Source organism: Tympanuchus pallidicinctus, unplaced genomic scaffold (genome assembly GCF_026119805.1).
Source record: "Tympanuchus pallidicinctus isolate F22 unplaced genomic scaffold, pur_lepc_1.0 scaffold15, whole genome shotgun sequence".
NCBI lineage: Eukaryota > Metazoa > Chordata > Aves > Galliformes > Phasianidae > Tympanuchus > Tympanuchus pallidicinctus.
Window position 1 is genome coordinate 25,534,182 of NW_026294669.1, and position 19,312 is coordinate 25,553,493.

The following is a 19,312-nucleotide window of genomic DNA, read 5'->3' on the forward strand; positions in this document are numbered from 1 at the left end:
GGATCATACAAGGACCACTTGCTCTTCCTTTTTTCTAGCCCACCAGAGCTCTTGTTCTGTGGAGGTAAGAGGAAAAGCTGGAAATTGAAGTGATGTGGTTAGCATCCAGCTGTGGTCACAACAATACACAGCTGTAGGCTGTTTGTGGTTAGCTTGGATCAGTGTATTCAGCTGCATGAGCTTACCTGGCTCATTGTGTCTGGAAAGCGCAGGATGTCCCGGTGCACGCTGCTGTGGTGCCTGGATTCTGTGGCTGTGGTGGCTGAAGCCTGGTTGTGCCAACATGCTTTGTTTCACTCAGCACAGAAGATGTCAAGCGGTAATTCTTGTGGATGCCCCCTCAGCTACTTTGCTTCTACCTTGCTATTAGAGGGCTATGAGCACAGACATAAATTTGCTGCTCCAGGTATTTTAGAGAGGTCTCTCAGTTCCTCCCTTCTGGCATCAGAGATGGAGGTGGGTGCTGCAGCTCTTAAGGCCACTTATCTCTAAGGAGTTAGCAAGTAACAGCTGGCTTTGCCAAATGAGCTGCTGTGTTCTCCTAGTGACAGCACTGAAATTAAGGGGTCCTTTACTCATCCTCTCAAGAGAGGCTTTGGACAGTAAGTGTAATTGGCAGAAATTGCTCGTGGTTCTGGGATCCCCAGATGCAGATGACAGTGTGGATGCCAGAAGGAATGAGGAAGTCAAAGGGGAGACCACGCTCTGTGCTTTTGAAAGCCAGAGGCACCCTGAATTAGCAGCTGAGTTCAAAAAAACTTCTCCTCATTCATGTTTTTTCATTATGGCATCTTTAGGTCAGTATAAAATCACTGACTTCAGCTGGGTTATCCCTAAATTTCTTAGTTTGAGTGCGAAGGAAGCAGTCTGCTTTTCATTGTGCTCCAGTGAATAGCAGCAACGTTTCCCACTGGCAAAGGAGTGTTAGCAGTGACTCTACGAACCAACCAAACAGGGAAATACATTCAATTGTGTTAGTGGTGGAGGGGATTTATAGCACATTGGGAGCTCTCCACTTAGGCTAGAATGTAATTGAGGAGGGGGGTGGGGGTAAAGAGCTGAGGAAAACACAGTTCCCTTGTTAAAATGAAATAATGAGTTTAATATATACGGGCAGAAAGAGGAGGGAAGTCCTTTCCCTGTTAAATATTTACCGTTTGAGCTCTGCTTAGGCTCCTCGCTTTCTGTATCTCTAAAGGTGGTGGCACTGGTGACAGTAGGATATGTTTCTTAATGTATTCCTCCCTCTCAACCCACCTTGCATGGGAAACAGTGGCGGTAACAAAAAGCAGACTGTTCTCTCCTCATGAATATTAATCAGTAAACTCCCCCTGCTATTTTAAATCGAAGGCTGGTGCTAAAGCCCTTTTTTCCCCAACTCAAGCATCCCCTGAGGAAAACCCTGAAAGTCCTGGGAACGCGGTGCACAGAGGCTGCCGTGACTGGAGGCCTTCTCGGCAGTGACATATAAAACTCCGAGGTCAGGGGGCACAGTGAGAGGAGGAATCAGCTTTGTTTCCACTATGTGTTGCTGAAAGCTAAACCTTTATGGAACTTTTCTAGCTGCATTTTTGGCTATTTAGCTTGGAAAACAAAAGATTTATTTATTTTTTCCTATTCATCGCAGTTTTTGTCCTAAGCTGACAGCAGTAACATAAGAAGGACCCTCCCTGCTCTGTGCTGGAGCTGTGCATGCTCCATCGACCATTACTGCTTTGGAACAAATATTGTATGATCTTTAAGGGGAAGGAGAAGAACAGAAAAATGATCGCTGAGAGCCAATGTAAACAGTCATGACATAAATGCATTCTTCTAAATAAGAAAATTAAAAATCTCCCTGGCAAGTAAAATACATTGATCAGAACATATACAGTACTAGATGATGTCCAGAAATCCAGCTGTGTGTCTTCACAATCCACTCAGCTTCACATCAAACCACAGCAATATTCCCAAGGACATGGGGTGATACAGCCGGAGGTTGGCTTGCCTCCTAGATAACCCTGAGCAGTGCTGAATAATTCTTTGAACTCAAAGCAATTTGCGACTGTGTTCAGAAATAACGCACAAACTTGCCAAAATCCAGGAGTGTATCAGCAACCAAAGTGTATTTTTCCAGTGCCTATAATGATAAGGTGATGCAGAGTTCTGTTTTCTCTTTGGAGCAGAGCTAGCACTTGCGGTGTGCTAGAGGATTTCCCATGCCAAAGATGCAATTCAAGAGTTTGCAGTAAAGAATAATGTTTTAAAATCTTTGTCCTTTATCAAAGGATCTGGATAGACTTCAAAGAACATTTTAATCCATATCTTACAGCTGGAAAAGCTCAGGCAAGGAGGAGTGACATGGCTTCCCCAAGGTGATGTGCTGAGTTGGTGTCAAACCAGGAGGAAGATCCTGTGTTTCCTGCCTGCTGTGTGGGTGCTGTGTCTCATCATGTTGGCAAGGTCAGTGCCGTGTGCAGACTGATATGCTGGTTGCAGTGGTTTAAGTGTGAGATGCTGAATAGTGTTAACAAATGTAGGACTTGTTGTGGGGCACAGGACAAATTCAGGCTCAACAGCCCAAACAGTCTTATGGTTGCTGTGAGCCTTTGCAATTCTTCAAACATTTCAGAGTTTGAAGAGTACTACTGCGTGAGATCAGCATCTTAGGTTGGGTGGCTGCAGTGATTTTGATCCAGAGCCCTAAAACTAAATGTAGTTCCATATCCTGGAAGTAATTCTGAGATAAACAGCCAACTGCGCTTAAAGGAAAAGATCTTCAGATAGAACCTGTGCTTGTACTTGCAAGATCTAGTATGTGTATTTCAGCAGCAAGGTCTCAAATAAAAATCTTGGTAGATCACAGAAGGTTTAATAGGTTTCATCCAGCTGCAGTTGTCTTGTTCAGCATTTCTCAGAGGAGATGGCAGCAGTACAATTTTTCCAGGACACAAGAATGAGAAGCAGCTGTAACTAATAACTGCAGGTATGGACATGTATCTGTAATTAGAGGTAGTTCACAGTGTCCTGGCTTTAAGTGCTTGCAACTGATATATATTCTTGATTTTCACCCTTCTTTGGAGGAACTGGAGTACAGCTGAGTGGTCCAATTGGTGGAAGATGGAAATAGCACCAATCAATTTTAATTTAAATGCATAGAATGTAAAAAAACAACCATTTGCTAAAAATCAGGTTACTCATTTCAAATGGAAGTGTTTGGCTATGAATGTATTTTGAATACCATATTGCACGATGGCAAACAACTCCAAAAGAGATCAGAATTACTGTAAATTTGAAAAAAAAAATTATTCAAACTGTACAGAAAGAATGCAGCAATTGTCTGTTCAGGCAGTTGCCCCGAAGGCAGTTTTTTGTGAATATGTAAAATAGTTATGTATTAAATGGGAGGCCCAAGTGCAAATTGAGAAATGTGTTTTGAAATGGACTTGTAGCAGAAACTGGGAGAGATCAGAAGCACATCGTGAGAACTAGTTATTTCCTCTCAGCTGAACACTTTTCAGGAATCCTTTTACCTCCATGCCAAGAGGTCCTATTTATTCTAACAGTTGCAGGTATTCACCACTGCGTTGTCTGTTGTGTATAACCAATAACAGGGAATTTTCAGCAGGTACATGTAGCACACTGGAGATCAGGTGAAGGTGACCCTTGATCTCAAACGTGTGTTTTTGTCTGGGAGCATTACCTAGTCCTGCAAAGTCAGAGCCAGCTGTACTTATCCATTGTACTTCTCCTCCCCGGTTCTTGGGAGGAGAACAGAAGGGGTGCTGAGACATCAGCAGTCAATGCTGTGGACGCAGTACTCCTTTGCCTGGCAGCAGTCAGCTATGACTGTAGATGCCAGAGCGAAGGCTGGTCATGTTTTGGAGATGCTTACTGTCTGAGTACTTTCTTATCGTGCATGTGGGAATCGTTTCTACTTTTTGTTCTGCTTTTTCCCCCAACTGCCTTGTTGACTTCTGCACTCCACAAATTTATCAGGTAACATCTCTTTCTCTGTGGTCTTTTCTCTTTACTTATCTAAGGACTTGAATACCTCCCAGTTATGATTCCTGGCAGAACAATGTATGCCATTGATAGCATAGCTCACAGCCTGCTTGCCTTTTCACTTTCCTGTTTGACCTTTGAAATTTTGCTATTTCACAAATATTCTGTCTTGAAGTTTTACACTCTTAGGGTACTTAAGGAAAATTCTCTCCTGGTACACTTGTCTAAACAAGCTAGCCAAACCTTGAAAGGATATCATTTCCCTTGAAAGTGTATCCGCATATTGATAATTGATAGCGTAGCCATCTTTCCAGCCAGATGGCTTCCTTTTGGATGCTTACACAGAAGAAAGTCTGAGGAGCAAAGTAGCCCTTGCACTCTCAAAACAGAGCCTGTCATTGCTTCTTAGACTAAAATCAACACTCCAGAAGGATACAAGCTAATAAAGAGAATCCGTGCATTTCACCTGATCATAATTTGCTTCATAACAAAAGTAATTTCTATGCATTTATTAGTTCTTTCTCCAATATTTATCATAGAAAGATACAAAATATGGATGCGTATGTATGTATATATGCATATATATGCAAAGAATTTAGTGCTGCATAAGACATAATGTTACACTGCAATGTATACTTGCTTTTATCTCACGCTCTTCTTCACAGAGATCTGTAGAGGAGTAAAATCTGTGAAGTCTTCCACAGAAATGAAGCCACTTCCTCTGGGGAATTAACGTGGTGCTTATAGTCCTTCATAATCATGTCAAATAGCTAAGGTTGAGCTAGTCTCCCTTTCACTTTTGGGACCATCATACAACTTATAGTAGTATCTGACTTCTATGTTGAACATAGAACATGGCAGCAGCCTCTTCTTCCTCCTTTGTGGAGAAGCTCTAGGCACTGAGTTGTTCACAGTACATGGAATGCTGCCATTTACTGCTGCCGTGCGTGCTGTATGCTGCCTGAGTAGAGGTTCCCCCTCTCGTCTGGAAAGGATGTGTGGGAGTGTCTTGAAGGATGGATGGTCTGTGGGTGGATTGTGCTGGTTAGTGTACAGGTAGAAAAAGTGATCATCAGTTTAAGACAGGAGGACTTGGGGGAGGCAGAGAGGAATCAACCACATGGAAGCTTGAATGCAGCAGTACACTTCGACAGTTCTTGCAGAAAAAAAAGCCTCATTTGCTGAGATTATCTGTGTATTATGAAGGGAAAATATCATGTCATGAATCAGTGGGAGCCTAACTGGAAATTGTCTCAGATGTTGCTTGTTTGTGCTTTGATGAGGGCAACCACAGGACTGTACTCTCTTGAACTGATGAGAATAGGGGATTGTAATAGAAAAGAGGGGATAATGGAGCCAAATAGGAAGGAAAACACATATCTTCTTAGGAAATAATACTTGGACATCCAACAGTGGGAATCATGGTGGCCATACAGTTCTGCTTATTGTCACTCTTTGATATGAGCCTAGAGAGTCATAGAATCAGAAGTACAAAGTCTTCGAGATCATCTGGCCATATCTGGCAGAAGGGACTGCAAGACCAGCAATACAGAGATGATAGGAATAGAAAAGCTTAAAGTTTGCAAAAGCTAAACCGCGTAAGAGATTGATCTACTGATGGGGCAAGATTGGCATTAGTATTAAACTGGGGGTTAATATATATAAGCATCATACTTCTCCTTATTTAATTTCTTTTTGGTTCTAAGAAACTGCTTCATCAGAACTAAGCAGTTAGGTAGGTGAGTCATGTAACACTCATCACTATGTCCAACCTGAGTAATATTGTCTGACTCCTGGAAGCCTTATCCTTCCCATCTGTTCTGCCCTTCTCTTACGTTGTGTTCGGTCTGGAAGCAGGCAAGGGACCGAACCTTGCTGGCTCACATTTTTGCAGTTTGTGCAGGAGAGCCCCAGTCCTAATGTTTGAGCCTTTGGGGAACAGTGTCAGTCAAAGTAATTGTATGGCTTCCTGGTGGAGGATGAGAAATTTGCCCTTGGATAAGGAATGCAGAAACAGTGCAGGCTCTTTTATGGCATAGTGTTTGTGGAGGGGCTGCACTCTGCCCAGGGATCCTGGCTATGCTAGCATTTCCCTCCCTGATTCCCACCAGGAATTCCCAAAATACCAACTGCTCTGGTGAGGCTGAGGCCTTACTGTACCTTTGGAAGGGAACAGATGCCCCTCTGTGTGCCCTTTTGGGTCTTGGCGTAGCCAGGCATTGAGAAGGACAGAGAGGAGAAGGTCAGGACATGAAAGGAGCTTTATAGTAAGGGAAATGGAAGGAAGAATGACTTTGTCACTCAATTAGCCTGGACTTTCAAAGCACGGAATGAAGTGTCTGGTGCAGTAATGCAGCCCTTGTAAGCACAGTGTGTGGGAGGCAGCAGTAGAGGGGAAGGAAGTGCAGAGTGTTCAGCAGCTGGCACAGCAGCTGGCCCTGCCCAGCTGCTCATGTACAAGTTGCCTCGTGTCTGTCAGTGACCAGATTCTCTAGCCATGGCACTTGGCAATCTGCTTTGTCTGTTCCTAGTTCTTCCCTGGTGTGAGGTACATTGGCAGGCATGTGCCCAGTGAAAGCAAAGAGCCCAGGGTCAGCACTATGCTTTATGCAGAGGATTTTAAGGCCTGCTTCTATTAAGAGAGAAATACACTAGAGTTAGTGGCTTCAAAACTATCCCTACATACTGACAAAACTACTTCGAAAAGCAAAATAGACTTAAATTATATGATTAAATTTCTATTAACTACTCTGTCCTTGTTAAATGTTTTTGCTTGAAGATTGGTCCATTTCATGCACCCTTCTCTCCTGCTCAGTGAACACTGGACAAACTCCCATCATGAACTTGTGGAGCTCAGAACCAGGATAGAGAAAATAGCTCTCTGACTAGATTCAAAAGCCTCCATAGCTGTGCAGAATGGATGTAAATAGTTGTGAGGATCTTCTTCCAAGGCTTTTCTGTCCCAGGCTGTCCAGTCCTCTTGGCTCAAATATACTCAGGTATCATCTGTATATATAGCTAAGTCTGCATCACTTGCTCTTTTCAGTGCAATATGAACAATGAATGTTGGAGACGTGCACATGATTGCAGAGATTTTCAGGTCACAGGAGTTAAAACTTTTGTAATGGAGTTGGTACCCAAATCTCTGAGACTGCCTAGCAAGTCAGGCACATACAGTGTTACGAGTGCCCTTCATTCTCCATAAGCCTACTGCACCTCCTGGATTACAGCAACTGCTGTAGTGCGCCATCATAAAGATTTCTCACTCTGAAAATGGAAATGTGGCTATGTTCCCACTCTGTGCCAAAGGAAAGCTGAAGCATAGATGAGCATTTTTTGCCATGCTTCTGCTCAAGCAAAGATTGCTTTCACCTCTCTATGTTCTGCTTGTCTCAGACCATCCATACTATTCCACTCCAGGCTTTCATCTCCAAAGAGTTGCATTGGATGCACTGCTTGATCCCAGACTCTGGAAGCAGGCATTTCTCTTGGCTTGGAAATCAAAAAGAGAGTAGAATACAGAGGCTCTGCTCCTTCCAGACAGCCATCACTACATTGCTACATTGTGATGACCCAGACTGCTCCATGATATGGTGAAGAACAAAGACTGTATGGCTGTCACCTAAGTGTCCTGGAAAGGATGCTAAAAACTAACCAGATTGGTGGGATGACTTGATGATACCACCCATACTCATCTTCAGTACCCTTGGTGCTACTGTAGCTAGTGTTGTGTGGCAAAGGGAATTGCACCCACTGCAGCTTCTTGACTGCCCTAAGTCCTGAGTTTCAGCAACTCATTTGTGAATTATCACTGTGCAAAGCAAGGACTTCCTATTATATCTTTTGTCAAGTTTTCCCACACACCACTTGCCACCAGAATCACACCAACATCCATCAGAAAGTGAGAATGCGTGTTAAAAAAGACCATGGGCTGCTTTCAGCAATGAAGAACTGGTACCAATTTACAGTTTCCTGTCAGGGAGCCTGACAAGTATCATGGAGAAAGTGATGGAACAATTGGCATCGGCTGCATGGAGCTCAGCTCCAGCATGAAACTCTGAGTGCACTTGCAGCACCTATGGCTCCCTATGTGGCTGCCTGTGAAACCTGAGCTGCCTTCCTTCCAGCCCCATTCCATCCAGGTTGTCCTTCCTTTCTTTGTTCACTAAATTTCTTGTTGACTAAATCTGCTGGGACAAACGCATAACTGGTGCTTAAATCTTCAGACAAAAGCAAGCACAGATGCATTTGCTGCTTTGAAATATACATCCTCTTTCTCTGTATACCAAGAATCTGTGCTCTGAATGGACTCCGGGAGGGCAGAAAGAGGCTTGCTGTCTGCAAGGCCTGGTTAATATGCCCCTGACTGGCCGGCTTTGTGCCTTCTCTTCAGCTCCTTGTGAATGAGAATGGCCTGCTGGCAGGTAGCCTGAGGGCTAGATATGGCTCGCTGTGAAAGGCTGAATGCGAAACAGAAGCAGGAATAAAAGTAGGGGATAGAAGACCAAGAGAAGAGAACCCTTCTCATTGATGAGCATTTGACTACTGAGACTGCATCTGTGAATACTGTACTATTCTTTTTCTTTTTTTTCTGCAGCAGATCCCTACAGCATCAGTTCTCCTTCTCATTGTTTCTCACCTTCTTGAGGAGTTGCTCAGAGCAATGTCTGAAAGCCAGCTTTGCTTTGCTGAATATTTTTTCAGCTCCCTCAGCACACAAGGCTGAACCACAAGTTCTGTACCTGAAGGCAAGGGTTTCACATGCCATGTGAGAGTGGCACCGATTCTACTTCTTTGTACGTGTTGTTGTTGATGTGTTTTCTAGTTTGGGGAGTTCCCAGTCATTTCATTTGCAAGACACACACTGCAGGCACACCTTTATGACCTGTTATTCGCCTGACTCAGTTTTTTTAGATACTAACAACAATTTTTAGGAGCTGAAGTTTGTTGTTGAATGCTATAAATAAGAAATAGTGTCCTAAAAGGGTTCTCTGCTTCAGCAGGTATCCTGCTTGCAGCTTCTGGAGCTTGCTTCGTAAGTCCAATCACACCAGATTATTTTGTTTCATATTCTTACTGTGAAAGCAAAAGTGTGTGAACTTACAGAAGCTCTGACAAGTATGCAAAATATCAACTCAGTTTTCCAGGTGTCTTCTAAACCTGTATCTAAAAACCTCACAGTGGGGCAGGCCATCCTCCAGGGTCTGGCACTTGGAGCATTCATAGGAGCTGGCAAGGCAATACATTTCCCTCAGCAAAACATGGGGGTCTCTGTCCTTTGGTGGCTCAAGGGAAGTTTGTTCTCCTCTTCTGGGGGGAGCTCAGATCCTTCAAAAAGTGCCTGTGTCCAGGTCGTAGTGCTATTCTTCAGTCCCATGTCCGTAGGAAAAGGGCTACGTGGGAAGGGTGGGAAAAGCTCTTCGTTCTTTTTGTGTGTTGCTGCTATGATTTTTAGCCTGGGAAGCAGTCTCAGGCATTTCATTTACAATAAGCATTTCAGGGAGAGTTTTTGGCACTAATTGTCATGCTTTTTACTGCCAGAGATGCAGGATTTAGTACTTCGTGCACTTTAAAACTGGTGGAGGGTGGCAGGGTTTTAAGATTTAATCTCTAGCAAGTGTCTCTTTTGTTGGGGGTAGGTGAAATGCTACTATCATCTGTTCAAAGGTGGAATGACAGTTTTGTACCAGAACCCAACTAACTGCATCTCAGAAAAATGCTGATACAATCACACATGAGAACTGGATGAGACGAGACACTTTTCTCTGGGTTTCTGCAGCGCACAGTGGAAGCTGCTAGTATTTGATGAGCAGTAACAAGCTGCCCTACTGTGAAACCGCACCAGGGCCAATTGTTAATGCCAAATCTGCTGAGCAACCAACACGCCACAGAGACAGAGTCATGTTTAATACAATGAGATCTAGGGACCTGGATATATTACAGTGTTAATTCCTGATTATTGTTGCTGGTGAGAATTTTTCCAGTTTCACAGGTATGGAAAAGTGCACTCCCAAGATGACAGGAAGAATGGAAAGCTGTTGTTTCTGTATGAATTGGTCCTGTCAGGTCAGATCTCAGCCTCCATATGTGCTGGGTGTGCAGATCCAGCGTGCTAGGTTAGCCTAACCTCAGTGTTGAAACTGCAAATTACACTCAAATCCCCCTCAACCTCATTAGTTTTAATGCATCCATGCTTCTTCCTGTGTGCTCTGAAGTTTCCCTGTTCTCTGCTGTGCTCCAGCCTTGCCTGGATGCAGTGCAGCTCCTGGTCCCCAGCACTGCTCTACCTGGCTCTCCCCAGCAGTGGGGCCCCGAAGGGTCACTCTGAGGAGTGGGCATTGTCCTGGCCCAGTTCTGAATTTGGGCACTGCTTCTTGTACAGGTTGGGAGTACCTGCCCAGAGGGGCACCACAAGGATTGCAGATGTCTGCAGGACTCCAGGCTCTCCTATCTCAAAGCTACGTGTTTGGCCAGGAGAGAGTGATAGACCTAGCTGAAACTGTGGAGCCACAAAAGTAGGTACAAACACCTATTATCCCTGTAACTGCTGCAAAAACATCTGTACAACTCTATATTCCTCCAACAAATCCAGGAGTCCTTCACTACAAGCCTTGGAAAAGCCAATTGACAAATACCTGAGCTAGAAAATGGACTTCTCCTGTAAGGAGTCTGGATACAGTGTTAGAAGGGAGAGAAATTTGGAATCAATAAATAGGAAAGGACAAACTCATCATATGCTGTACACGTCTTAAACACAGCAGGAAAATAGTGTGACTGTGCCTCTCCTTTCCCCACAGAAATGGCTGGAGTCCTTATTTCAGCAAGTGCTGCACAGCACACAGCTATGTGACTCATTTTCATTTTACAAGGCTTCTTTTACAGGTTTTAACTGTGACAAAATTCAGTGCCTGTAAATCTCCTGAATTTTTATTGTTACCTTGAGAAAATGGCACGCCTTCATTTGGCTGTCAGTGGCCTCAGACTTCCTCTTCAGAGCTTTCCTTCTTAGGACACATCGGAAGATGTAAGGGTTGGTCAAACAATTTCCAGATTCTGCTGTCTATGCAGTTCATGAACTGTAACAGTGTAGGTTCAAGGAATATGTTTTGCCATATCAACTTTCTGTGTCCTAAACACAGTCAGGAAGGCTCTAATTCTATTCTGAGTGCTTCTGCAAACCAGTCCAGCTCTCAACATACTCTCTTGCCTTAGGCTTTCTCAAGGGGTAGAGGAATATTCCTCCTCTGTGTCTGTTTAATCCTTTTCTGACCAGCAGTTCTTTGTCCTCTGGCTCTGATGTGGCTTTTACCTTTTCCTAAACTGCAGGTGACCTTGTTTTAGTGTTTACATAGAGGCCCTTCTCACCCCCCATTCATACTCTGGGGAATCTGGTTTTCTTCACAGAATCTCAAGCTCTTTGTGTGGATATGAGTTAGGCACTCTTGAAGCCCAGCCTTAGCAACTGAATTCTGAGCTGGTCGGTCCTTGTGAGACTCCTTGTATCTCAACAGGGTAAATACATACGTCAGCCCTAGAGAACTGAGGGCAGGAACAGCTCACAGGGCTGGGGTGAAAGAGCTCCGAGCGTGTCCCTGCTGCTCTCTGTGCAGGGATTGTGCCAGGGCAGCTGTGGCGTCCAGGGTGGCCCAGCATTGCCCAACCTGCCTCGCTTCATTTAGCAGCAGTGGATTTATCCAGCACTGTTGTCCTTATGCCAACACAGCCCTGGATTCAGAGCACCAGCACAACACTCTCAAAATACATAACGAGAGCATCAGCTTCCTGATGTTGTCCCTCACACTTGCTGTAAGAGGCTGTAGAAGAGCAGTGTTGTCAGCCCTACTGCTGCCAACCATCCCATAGCTCCCTTCTGAAGTGCCCAGGAGAGGGGCAGCTACACCTGGTCATGGCACAGCTGGGGCAAAGCCTATCTGCTGTGAGACCTCACCTGATGAGAAGTGCTCATCTGGTGCAACGCTTCTGGAAAGGTGCCTGGAACTGCATGCATAGTTTGTACAACAAAAATCAGCACCACTGAGGTAACGGTAAATTTGAGCTGGATACATTTTAAGGGGCTACTATTCAATTCATAGTAAGTTTGGGTGAAAGCAGATGTTGGGATCAGCCATCCAAGGATGAAATCCTTCTCTGTGGTCTTTACAGAGAGCAAACTTGTTGACTGAACATTTTCTAATGACCTACTTGGCTCCCCTACTCTCTAGACACAAGAACAGTCTCAAATAAGTCAGTGGATTATTTTTGTTTCAGCTTTGTATTGTGGCAAGCTATCAGCAGTATAGGGAAACTGCATTATTCCCGTAGGAAAAAGTCTCTTTCATCTTCCAGTACACAGTTCATTGTGCAAAAATAACTCAAAAAAAAAAAAAGGGTTTTTTTTTTTGCCCAGATCGTTCAGTGCCTGATTTGCATCACGGCTTATGAAGTCTTCTTTTCAGGCACAACTGAGGAGGCAGTGAGCAGTGACATGGCCTGGGAAGAAACAGCAAGGGAATGGGACAGGAACTTCTTATTCATATAATTGCTAAACCAGTATATTATGTGAGTGTGTATTAAATTCTCTGATTTGTGTCCTCTTCAGATGTGTCTGATCATGCTGTATGACAGCACACAGAGGCAGAAACTGGTTTTTGGAGACTTTAAGCAAGAGGTGGAGAGGGAGTTTCTAAACTGTATACTTCAGTCCATTGTCCCTAGGAGCATGATGATTATTAGCTTCGATGATTTCAACATACTGTCACAGAAGAGGATTTTTTCTGTTGAATAGAAGAAGTATATTCAGGTGGCAAAAACATAATTCTTATCTCAGATGTTCCCAGTGAGCTAAATCCAAGCAAGCCGTGGATGGGACACAGGAGCTACTCTAAGTAACAGAAGATTTTTGATCTGTAGTTTTATCAAAGAGGATCATTTTCTGCAGCAAAGAGTTAAAGAAAAAATGTAATCCAAAGAGTGAAGAGTGATTTTTTTATTGCTGTTGTCTGCTAGAATACAGCAGAATAACAAGTTTCTGGCTGGCATTTTAGAGACAAAAAGCCCTTAGCCTCATCACCTCCAGCAGAAGCTGCTGCACGGCACTATCAGTGCTGGAGCCCACAAGAAGCTGCCCAGCAGTGGCAGGCTAGTTGCTCTCTGCAGCAGCATTCTGTGCCCCAGGCACTGGCCCCAGGCCTCGCTAAGTTTGGACAAGCTCTAGGGAAGGGAGAAAATGGCTGTGGGGAAATGCGGGTGCATGTGTCACTGAAATACAATTTACACTGTTATCTTCAATATGAGCTGTTTTCCCAACACCAGGAACATCTGCTAGCTTTTTCTCCTCTCCTCCTCCCCTGCTACTCTTATTCACCATTTCCATACAGAGTCTGTATCTCCCTATTAATAAAGGAATAAAAATTCATCACTGCAGCTGTCTCACTGCTGCTCTGCTGCTCCACGCTAAATATTCAAGCTGGAAAGCCAGTGATTTTAACTTAGAAACAGGAGAAATATGACTAACACTGCAGATCTGGTGCATCTTCTCTGCTCAGCCTGCCTCCTCTCCTTCTGTGCTGTGTGAATACGGTCTCATATTTCACAGTGGTAATTTTCTGCTCTTAGTGTCAAATCCTGAAGGGCTCAGCTCCTGGAGTTGTCACCAAATCATCAGACACCCACTGGAGATCTTGCTGAGATTTAGTTGTGTGGGTGAGAGGGAAAGAGGGAAGAGTGGATATGATAAGTAAATAATGACCTGGGTGTGAGAACCAAGGGAATTCTCATTTGCTTCCCATCAAATACTATTCATCTTGCCTTAGAGACTGGGTCTGGCGCTGTCATGTTTCACTGAGTTTTTTGGTGCCCAGATGTCATTAAAACTGGGAACATAGGGCAGAAAATTTGCATTGAAATCTCATCATCACGCCTTGGTTCAGCCACATAAATACCTTCCACTTCTGTGGTGTTTTCTCTCCAGTAGTGGAAAGTCCCAGGCTGAACCCAGGGGCAGGAAGATGGCATTGCGGCTGTGTCCACCCTGGGCTCTGGATCATATCCCTAGGTCAGCCACAACCCAGTTACCTTCAAACAAGGATTATGTTCCCCTGTGTTCTCTAATAATTTTTTTGTTACTAATGTAATAATTTTGGTTAGAAACTCCAAGGAGAGGAGTCACTTAAGCTGTAGCACGTTGCTGTACGTGCAAGGAGTCCCTTAGGTTGTGTAAGGAGCCGGTGCTATCAGGTTGTGCTAGTACAATGTTGTGACAGTAGCTGCATTTGTTCTGCAGGACAAAAGGAACATGGCAGCTGTGGCACAGGTTGCAAGTGTCTCACTCTGGTGTCACTCAGCCAGGAGCAAATGAAGCCCGGGTTGTGAGGGCATCATGTCTTTAAAATAACAGCAAAAATGGTGAGGAGGGTTAAGTGAAGACCTATATTAGTCTTACTCTCTGGTGCCCTGCAGCTTTTAATTAATCAAGTTCAATTATTCAGCCTATATCCATTTGAATAGTGGATAATACTGGAAGGAATTCACTTTCAATGGGATTTATGGCTCCCTTCCCTCAAGTCATTTTCAGATAAAAGATTATAAATGTTATAAAGTCTGCACGGATCGGTGTGATCCAAGCAGCAATAATTCATTGCTGTTAATGCTGCAGTGAGTTTATTTAGGAAACAAATTGGCAATCAGGAGAGGAGATGGTTAGCCTTTTAATATGCAGAAAAACAATTGTTTATAATTATTCTGCCTTTAATTCAGAGAACAAACACAGCTGTTGTTTGAGGCTCCTAATCTGATTACAGAAGTGCCACCCTTTCAGATCAGAGTAAGCCAAGGGGACAGGCGCTGCCCTGAGCCAGCAGACAGCAGTTTTCTTTTGCATGGGAGAGTCAGGTGGAAAAAGGACTGGATTTGTTTCCAGCTTATGATTAGACCCATGTGCTTCAGCTTGTTTCAAACATACTAAATTCCATCTTCTATTTCACATATTCTCAGCTTGGCTCATGTACCCAAGATGGACTGGGAACCAGTCAGCTGTGGCTTTGTGCTGCTGAGTGACTACTTCTGATGTGGTGGGAAAGTTTCCAATGGTTTTTCTCACCTCACCTCCACCTCCTGCCTCTTCTGCCAACTGCCAAAACATCACACTTGTGGTAACGACAAAGGAGTTGAGGTAGCATCCCATCTTACACAGCTGATGGTGGTGTCTGGAAGCGACAGCAAAGCTCAGGACACCATCATTAAGGAAGGGCTGTGAGAACGAGCTCCACTCAACTGAAAACCTTGTGCTGTGAGGGATGAGAGGCTCTGAGAGGGAGCAAACATTGCTCTCCCACCTTGCTCTATGTCTCCTCTTCCATTCTGCCCTTCTTGTAGAGATGGCCATGTAAAAAGCTTTGACACCCACAAAGGAACTGCAGAACTGGGTCAGGATGTTTTAGCTCTTACAAATACATGAGCTACTGAAGAATAATTTAAAAACTATTAACTGCCTTTCTGAAATGAGATGGTATCATATTCCTTTTTTTTTCTCGTAATGGAAACTTTAGTGACTGATCAATTCAAATGAACTTCAATCTATGTGTTAATATAATATATATATCCCACAACAGCTGCTGGTTTGGAGAAAATGGAAACAGCCAAACTGTCATTTGGGTATCTGGGGAAGTTTGATAGGATTCAGACTTTTTCTGCTACCCCCATCCTCTGTAGTATACAAAGGGAAACAAATGTCCTTGAGCGCTGGTGACAACTTTCAAGGAGCAGAGGTGGTGAGCAGAAAATAATATAATGAAAAGAGACTGTAGGGAATGGATAAGAGCATATGTCCTATTTTGCTGCAAGGATCCTCTCTTTAAAGCAAATGCTGGATTTTGGATGTAGCATTGTTCTACCTACGCAACTGGTGCAACTGTTGCTTTTTTTTTTTGTCTCTGTGCTTGCTTAGTCTTCAGCAATGGAGATCTCTCAGGTTTCAGAGTCTCTCTGTAATTAGAAAGAACAGCTTAAATCCTGACTTCAAACGAGAAGCCACCAATCTGCTGTGTAAACAGGGAGCTTGAGAGAGCTCCTGGGAAGATCTTTAAAATCTGTTCTCCTAAATCCCTGGGGAACAGGAGCCAGATCGTGCAGGGGATGAAGCCCATTGCTGCTACCAAGTAATCGCATGTGAACATTGTTAGGGAGGGAGGGGGCACTGCCTGGTACAGCAGCACGGTATATAGGTGCCTAGTGTAAAAGCATAGCTCATCCTTCTTTAATGCCAGTTCTCTGCTCTTCTGGGTCCCCAGGCTGCACAACTTTGTCTGTGTTGGGGGAGAGTCCAATGATTTCATGCCAGGTAGTTGAATGGTGCAGTGCATGGTGCAGGCTTCTGTCAACTATGGGGAAGAAGGACGTTTGGAAAATACTGTGATGCCAGATCCAGCATCAAATCTGCAAGGATAAAGTTACCTCTTTAACTTTTTTTTTCCCCCTATATAGTTGAACTACCAAGTGACCTCTCAGGTCCTTGAGATGTACCGTGCTTCAAACAACTGGCACAGGGCTCCTCGCAGTCCTGCCTATTTTCCTGGAAGCCACAGCTCATGTGGATTAAGCATGATGTGTCTGAGTCCAGAAACAACACAGTAGGCTGCAGGGCCTTCCCACCCTGCTGGATGCCTAGCAGGAACACCATGTGCTGCCTTTCCAAGGTACTGAGGGCATGCTGAAGGGTAGGCTGAGGTGTGAAAGACCATCTGCAAGGGATAAGAAAATCTATGGGGCAGATCTCTAGTTCCTCACTGCCCCTCTTATCTGTGCTAATTGTCGTTAAGGGGATTTTAATGTTGCTATAAACAGGAATCTGTGGAATTCCCTGGTATGCGCTTGCTGCTGACTTGCCCTGGAAATGGCAGTAGAGCAAATATAGCTGAGACGCTGCTCAGTTTACAACAGCTCATGGGGACTTCGGCAGGTCAGGAATGAATGAGACCAGTCCCCAGTAGTCTCAGCTCTCGGCAGAGAACAAGAAAGCTCCTGACAGCTTAAGAACTGATCATGGAGCATGTGACTCTGTAAATGCACCTTTATTTCCCCTTACGCTGCCTTATTCTAGTTTAAATTCTTCATGAAGTGCCAGTCTTAGTGTTGCAAACTTGTCTGTACAGACTTCTCTGCTTACTTGCTTTTAAACCTGGTCACTACGAAAATACAAAGAATAGACCTGGAAAAGGGCATTTTGCCTCCTGTGGGCCTTTCATTGCAAAGCCAGCTGACATTCTCCACAGAAACTGCAAGCGGTGAGTGTGGTACATGCAACCTTCATTTTTAAGGAAAAAGCCTGTGGGCAACCTGTCCAACTCTCACATCTGCCCTGTCACCTCATGGGATTCTGATTCTTCTCATTTGCCTACCCCACTTTCACAGAGCCTGCAGGCTTTGTTAAATCTGCACAAGCTGCTGTGCTACATGGATACGTTTTGGAGTTCTTGGGAACAGGGTGTTGCTTTAACATGGGGGTTAAAGCATATCTTTGGCTACTGACACAGGCTAGGAAGGACTTTGCTTCTCAGGGCCAGTACAGTAAGAAGCCAGCCCCCTCTGCCATCCTCCACCATCCTTCCATACTCAGCAGCTCTCCATTTGTGGGATGAACGGTGACAAAGTGGCAGTCGGCAGCACAATGAGTTGGGTCCCCTGGCCTTGCGACCACTTCCCTGAAGCATCATCCCTGCCATTCCTGGTAGGGACATGCAGGCTATAATCAGCTTTATTATCCTGGTCTAAAACCAGATAACCCTTGAGCAACATTTTGTGCAGCTGGAAAAAGACACGTGCACTGCAGGAGCTAGTTCTGGAAGGGCTCTGTAGGAACTCGCCCTGCAGAATGGGACTGAAATCTGAAACCCGGAAAGCCGTGACGCAGACAGCCACAGCTCACAGGTCTCAGCACTGCGCTCCTGGGCCCTGCCTGCCTACCAGAGTTACTGCCACTGAAACCAGAGGTAGGGAAGTGGAAAATCAGGCACAGCATTGTTGGAACTTCACATTTACAGTCATTCTGGAAAGGAATTATCATACCTGGCCTGCTGACTGGAACATGGCATGTGTATACCACGTATGCACTGTTGGAAATTTTAGGTAAATTTAGTATTTTAGGGAATAAAGTGACCAAAGGTGCAAAGCACTCAGTCATCTCATAGACTGCTGCTGGGAATGAGCAAGTGATAGCAGAAAAAGTTACAAACATCCTCGCAGGCAGAAGTCTCCTGAAGCTGCAGAGATCAGCAATATGAGCAGGAAGTGACATGAAATTTGACCTGGTGTAAAGAAGGTTGGTTGGCATAAAAAGGAGGCATTCCAAACAGAAAGCCATATATTTCACTGGTGCAAGTCAGTGTGTGTCATTAGATCAGCTGGGTCATAGGAGCTTATTGAAAGAGGGAGATAGAAAGCAGACAGGGATGGGAGTGTGATCATAGACAGCAAACTGCATATCATGTGAGGCTACAGTGTGTTACTGTAGCAAGAGAAAGCAGGTAATGAGATTCTTATCTACATTTGGAAAGGCATCAAATCACAGCTGAGGGAGGCACCCGTTCCCCACAGTGCCTCTGATGAGAACCCAAGCAAAATATGCTGCTCTCAGTCCTGGGCTGCAGGACTCACAGCAGAAGGTTTTAAATAAATTAGGCAGGGTTCAGGCAAAGGCACCAAGATGGACAGTGGGACTGGGGAGGCTGATTGGTGGGGAAAGAAGAAAAATAAATAAGTGTAACATAGATAATAAGAAGCCTGAGAAAATGAGATTGTGTGTGTCCATGTGCTTGCCAGGTGTGAGTTCCACAAAGGAGGGGAATATAGCTGTAAGAGACTGTAATAGGGAATAATGAGATAAAAATATAAAAGAGAATTGACACTAATATTAGGTCATTCCTCCCTAGGGTACCATACAGAAAAGTCTCCTCCAGAGAAAGGGGCAGGGAAGTGTTTTTGCACAGCATACCCAGCTGGAGAAAAGATGCTTGAGGCTGCTGCTTGGCCCTGATCCTGTCCAGGATAATGGTTCAAGTGGCTGCTGCAATAAGGTTTTGGGTTTCCCTACTCTGTTTTTTTACATCTTTACTTGTATTATGATAGATATTGATAGCTTTGTCCAAAGCTCTTCCCTTCTCCTGACTACTTGGATTCATAGTGTGAGAGCTGTGCAGAAAAGGGTCTTGCTTCAGATGTTCTCTATTGAGAAGTGGCAGTGCTGGGGACGAGTTGCTTCGGAGGGAAGTCTGGGTAGATGACTGCCATTAGCAGTCTGTTGGGAGAAAGTTGCCAGAAGTAGGGAAATAATGGT

The 19,312-nt window shown here is 44.4% G+C and overlaps 1 long non-coding RNA gene across 1 annotated transcript in view; it reads left to right on the top strand.

Moving 5' to 3' along the window:
- Positions 1 to 208: 208 nt before the first annotated feature.
- The window catches only part of LOC128077315 (uncharacterized), a 39,697-nt gene continuing 20,593 nt past the window's right edge, over positions 209 to 19,312 (top strand). The window contains exons 1-2 of the long non-coding RNA XR_008204923.1: positions 209 to 319; positions 2,312 to 2,442. This is a non-coding gene — a long non-coding RNA (uncharacterized LOC128077315). The remainder of the gene's footprint in view (positions 320 to 2,311; positions 2,443 to 19,312) is intronic.